The 5686-nt window shown below is 35.7% G+C and overlaps 1 pseudogene; it reads right to left on the bottom strand.

Moving 5' to 3' along the window:
* Nucleotides 1-235: 235 nt before the first annotated feature.
* Nucleotides 236-2914, bottom strand: LOC103700447 (annotated as a pseudogene).
* Between the last annotated feature and the right edge of the window lie 2772 nt (nt 2915-5686).

Raw genomic sequence — 5686 nt, forward strand, 5'->3', positions numbered from 1 at the left:
TTAATTGTACAGAAATGTGGAGAGCAACTCAAGTCAGTGTATCCAAAAAAAAAGTTTTCAAGCAAGTTTATGCGATTGGCTATAAAACTTTTTTTTATTTCCAATAGAATTTAAGGCAGCAGACTTTATCACAGAGAAACAGTAGAAAAAATCAACTACAATGTCAACAATTACAGAGATCTGCCCAAGCTTAGAGGATTCAGTTTGATTAAAAGATTAAGCTCAAAAGCAATTATAATCAACTAATTCACAGATGAATTGCTCTTGAAGTTTGAAAAAATGACAAATACTAGGTATACACTGCAGGATTTTAACAACTAACTTGTTGATATCTATTACAGCAGTCAGAGAGAGAGAGAGAGAGAGAGAGAGAGAGAGCTTAGGATGAAGAAGAAAAAATATAATGGATTGCATGATGCAAGTTCAGATAGCCTCAGTATGTGATAAGATCCCTGCTTCCATCACATAATACCAAGACTACCGATGATAATCAAGCGACATCACATGAATGCTATTACTGCATCTGTCAATACCACCTTAATTAAACTTATCCATGAGGTCATTGATATGCTCTTCACAATTGCCTGAATCACCACGATCCTTGCAGAGCTTTTGCTTCAACAGCAGACGTCTCTCTGGTGCTTTAAGCTTGAATGGCCACAGGAATTTGGTCACCTCTTTAAATTGTGATCCCACTGTAGCAATCTCATGCAAGATATCTTCGATACAGATGATCCCATACTCCCCAGGTGCCTGTGCTTAGGCAGCAAAACAATTCATAAGTATATATACTTCCTAAATAAAAGGAGCAGGACACAGATGGGGAAGGGCATATCAATGTTCAAAAATGGAGGAGGGGTAACTTAACACATTCATCACTATCAAGTTTATTCAAGGGCATAACAGTTGAGTATATTAATTTCCCTATTCAAAAATACAGGCCGAAATCAATGTTGATATCGTTTGAGCTCAGGTCAAGCAAACTTGCTAAGCCACATGTAGCTACAATGAGATAAAATATCCAAATACGCTGAGGTAGAGAGAGGAGGCCAAGGTACAGCAAGGCTCAGCATGACATTATTTCTATGTTCTGATTGGCATGCAGTATATGCCACTGTGATAGAGCTTATGACTTGGGAAATCTTTCTACACTTAAACTTTGACTTGGGGAATTACGATGCCAGAACTTTCTATGTGAACCAATTCTTGACCAAATTTCTTTGACATAACATCTTAAGTATTTGTGCACTAAAAAATTAAGAATGTGATGCAATGTGAAAAGAAATTATTTTCATGATGGTTTCATTCCTAACCCTTGGTAATAGTAAATTCATAGACCATGTATTAAACCGTGAAACAGAAAATAAGTTATTTTCTGTTATGTGCAGGTGAATGATTATACACATTGTAGAAGATTATACCATATCAATAACATTGTTGTTTGTGAGAGGAACTCTTTGCTTATCTATCATTCCACAGCCCTTCTTGTAAACCAGCTCCCTCAAGCTCTTCAAGTTAGGATAGCTGTGATACAATAGATTTTTAATTGAACTTGCAAAAAAAATAAAAGATATAAGGTAAAAGAATGAAGAAAGTATCTGATTTGTTACCCATAGGTGATAAATGGTTCCACACCAACATTTTTAAAGTTGCCTTATTGGCCTTAAGAAATACACCACTTAATATGTGTCTCAACCTTAACAAGTTCAAACTTTTTCTGGTCCTAGGATGCATATCCTTTGAACTGGATATAGAAAAAAGGGAGACAATCGAATTTAGCAGAAGCAAACCTGTTGACATCAATTTCGAACAAGAGTTTGCAAAAATAAGAATACGAAATATTCAAATCCCTGGGACAAAATCATCTTGGTTTTTCCATGGAACGGGATGCACCATGTCCCCACAATCATGATGGTGGATGGACGTCCATCCTATCCCGATACTTGGATAGTCCCCCTTTCCGACACTTGGGATAGTGGGATGCCTCACCATCCTACCAGGTCTTAAATCCTTAGAGAGTATTATGCCTCTAACTCACCCACGAATATGAGTAACAAAAAGTAGCTCAGATTTAAGCTTGTCATAAGGCAAATTCCGCAGCTTAAGTCTTTGTTTCATCCGAATGTGGTCCAATTCCTGGAAATTGAGTGACAAAATCAGTAATAGAATTCAAATGAAACTGCCTACACACCATTTAGATGCCAAACATATTGACAAAAAATCCTAATGTTGAAAAGAATTGAACATGCCATCTAATTTATATGGCCTAGGTTTACCATTAGATAAGTACCTATTCCATTAAAGTTACAAATGGGAAGCAATAAGAATTCAAATATCTTGGTTTTAGTTTTCTTTATGGTAGTTGGACATTCCTTACATAAATCGTAGTTCTACAGTTTCTTTTATTCACAACAAAATTTATGTCATTATATATCAAATAGATAGCTGGCCCTAAATAGTTGGGAAAAAGTTGGATGGCTATAGTTATGGTAGGAATAAAGAAGACTGGAGAAATTATAAAAGAAGGATAATACTAATGAAATTTACAAAATGTTAGTGAAACTATTCAAGAATAAATAACATTCAGCAAGCAGAGAAATCTGAACAGGTCAAACTGAGCACTAAAAAAATATATGTAATATTGCAGCCATACTTGAGGCAAGATGATACTTGCTTTATCACGGTATTCCTTGACAAACTCCTCAGGCCTTTTGATGGCGAGTTTCAAGTCCTCTTTGTTTCTTTTCTTTCGTGCTTCCAATTGCTCCCTCCCCTTGATAGCACTCTTCATTGTTTTTCCTCTTCTTTAGCACTGTCTCATGGCCATATGAGAGGGGTTGGGGCTCCTCCTCCGCCATGTCAATCTAATAACCTTCGGAGCAGGTCCACAGAAGAATTCACTCACAGTTGGCACTAAACCTATAACACAAGAAATATAAAGGGAAAAAAAAGAGAGAAAGAGAGTGATCAAATTCATTAACCAAATAGAATAATTCCATTATAAAACAAGTCAAGTAAAAGATGCAAACTTTTACTACTCGATAGATAAGAAAATGTTGGAAGAAACTTAAAAGTCGACATACTACAATATCAGATATAGAAATCATTGAAGAATAAATCAATTCTCCGCTATATCCAATATATGACATTAGGTCCTACAATTATTCTTTTTCCAAAAAAAAAGAAGTGATTTTGAACTCAAAATGACATAATTCTAGCTCTCAAATTTATTATTTAGGGCAAAAAAGATAAAGTATCGCTCCAAAAGTAATCTAACTGGGCCATTATTCAACGCAGAAAGGGAAACAGGAGGAGCAAGTGGGGGAGGAAGAGAGTACCAACGATCGGCAGGGGACGGCCGGGTCTAAAGGCGGCGAGAACTGACTCCGGGCTTCGCCGGAAGGGAGACGGGAGTTTTTTGGTCAGGGTTTTCATCTGGTGATCTCCCGCTCCCAGCTGTTGGATCCTGGAATCGCTATTCTAGGGATAAATTAATCCACCTGTTTTATTGCAAATAACGATAAGGCCCAGGAAGCGGCCTCATGGGTCCGGTCTAAAGTTTATGGTTGGGCCTGAGAAAGCCGTTCCAATTCCATCTAGACGAGTGCTTGTAGTTTGTAGGAGAGATGAAGCCAAGAATGCCACTGAGTAACTTTCACTGTGTTATGGTAATTTTGATTAATTTTTATCTTCATTACATGAGAAATGATCTTTACTGTGGCAACTAGTTGGACTCTAACCTACAATTCAAATACATTCCTATGATCAAAACATGAGCCAAAAATCTATTTGTAAGGTAAGATACATATTATCTTTACACTAATATCATGCACATACAATGCATTAGAATTTGTTTACATAGCCTATTGAACTTGTGCCAGCAACAAATCATCAACCTTTTTTTTTTCTTTTTTTTTTAGGAAGGGTGGTGGGGTTAGGGCAAAGGGTCGGGCAGATATATTAAACAAATTTACTGCAAATGCACGATTAGAATGAGAAGGCAAGAGATTTGATAATTGCGTAAGAACATAGGAGATGGACTTCAAATATCATGTGATTAGCAACATGAATGGCTATCCAATCTACTGCGTAATTAGATTCTTTCTACATATGGGGGCCTCAAATGAAATAAGAGTAGCAACAATCCCCGCAATGGATGAACACCAATAGCCTATACTTCCAATTTGGTTATTCGCTTGACCATAGTTTTTGAGCCTTCCTCCAACATAATGTGAGTTGCTTGCAAAATATTAGTGGCATCCATGATGCCTTCCTAGGCCTCTCTCAGCTTGGCCAATGAGTCTGAGATATCATATACGTGAGATTTGCCTACAGCTATAAAGGATAAATTAGAGTTTCGAAGGTCGCATTACTATCAAAGTTGATCTTGAAAAAATAAGAAAATGGAGGTTCCCAAAAATGTGAATCACATGAGTATTCACAGAACCACAATAGAGGAATTCCAATTTTCCCTAGCTATGAAAGAACCTTGATAGCATTTGTATAGATGAACTTAGAAGCTTAAAAAGAGGCTTCCATAGAGTTATTTAGAACTTAATTCTATATACTGAAACATCATTGAGCTTCGATTTACTAGTAAAAAAATATTATATTTGTTTCGTTATCTATACGATATAAAAAAGAGTATTGTATTCCTTTGAGTTTTTCAAATTTGTCCATCAATGAAATATTATTTGATTTACAAGCAAAATTTTATTACTAACAGTTATCAATATAGATAGTTTCGGAAATAAAATATGGAGGTAACGAATCTCAATTCCTTCTCGGTATCCAAATTCCACGAGATTTTTTAACACCCTAATTTGCTTTTTTGCTATCCTAACTAATTTCTCTCTCCAACAAATTCATTTTTCTATATCTCTATCTCTTTGTGTAACAATCTTATAAACCTCAAATCCCCACTTTATCTTAAGTTTTAATTTATTTTAATATATTTAATATTTATATATTGTTTTTAATTTTTAATATGTACAGTGTGTATAGACATGCTAGAGGCTCTAGATTGTTGGTTCATCACCTTTTTATATAAGATAAGAAAGGTGGGCTCTCTACAAGAGGACATAGAAATTGGCCAATCTACCTATAGGGGTAAGATTGTGTATATCTGACCCTCATGCACTAAACCACCCTTTAAAGGTGGGCTTAGACCCTTACAAATAGTGAAAGAAAGGTGCAAGAACCAAAATCTATCATGTTTGTACTTCCAAGCATAACTACTAGATTAATCAGTTGCCCGATTGGCCTCCCAATAAACATGATTTCTTTAAAGACTGCTTGAATGTATCTAGCAGAGATACCAAGGAGCATAATGGCTTTCACAAAATCAGTATCCTTAGGTTCTTCCTAATGATGGAGCCCGCCCAATCTGGTTACATACCAAGTCCTTGATTGATGGAAACCCCTAGAGACAAATAGGGTTGTGGGAGAAACCATAGTGAAGGAAGTACTTATAGCGATCAGGCAAATTTGGATTTTTAAGATAGAATCTAACTTTAAAGCCTAATGGATTGCTCTTGTTTTTTCCTTCTTCTTTTTGTCGAAAAATGAGTGGTTAAGAGTCACCTTACGAACATAAATGACATATTTGGAGTTATCAATAACTGAAAATAAAGATTATAAATCAATCATATTACAAAACAGAGAATACAGTTTTCATCATTTACTA

This window comes from Phoenix dactylifera, unplaced genomic scaffold (assembly GCF_009389715.1).
Source record: "Phoenix dactylifera cultivar Barhee BC4 unplaced genomic scaffold, palm_55x_up_171113_PBpolish2nd_filt_p 000713F, whole genome shotgun sequence".
Taxonomy (NCBI): Eukaryota; Viridiplantae; Streptophyta; class Magnoliopsida; order Arecales; family Arecaceae; genus Phoenix; species Phoenix dactylifera.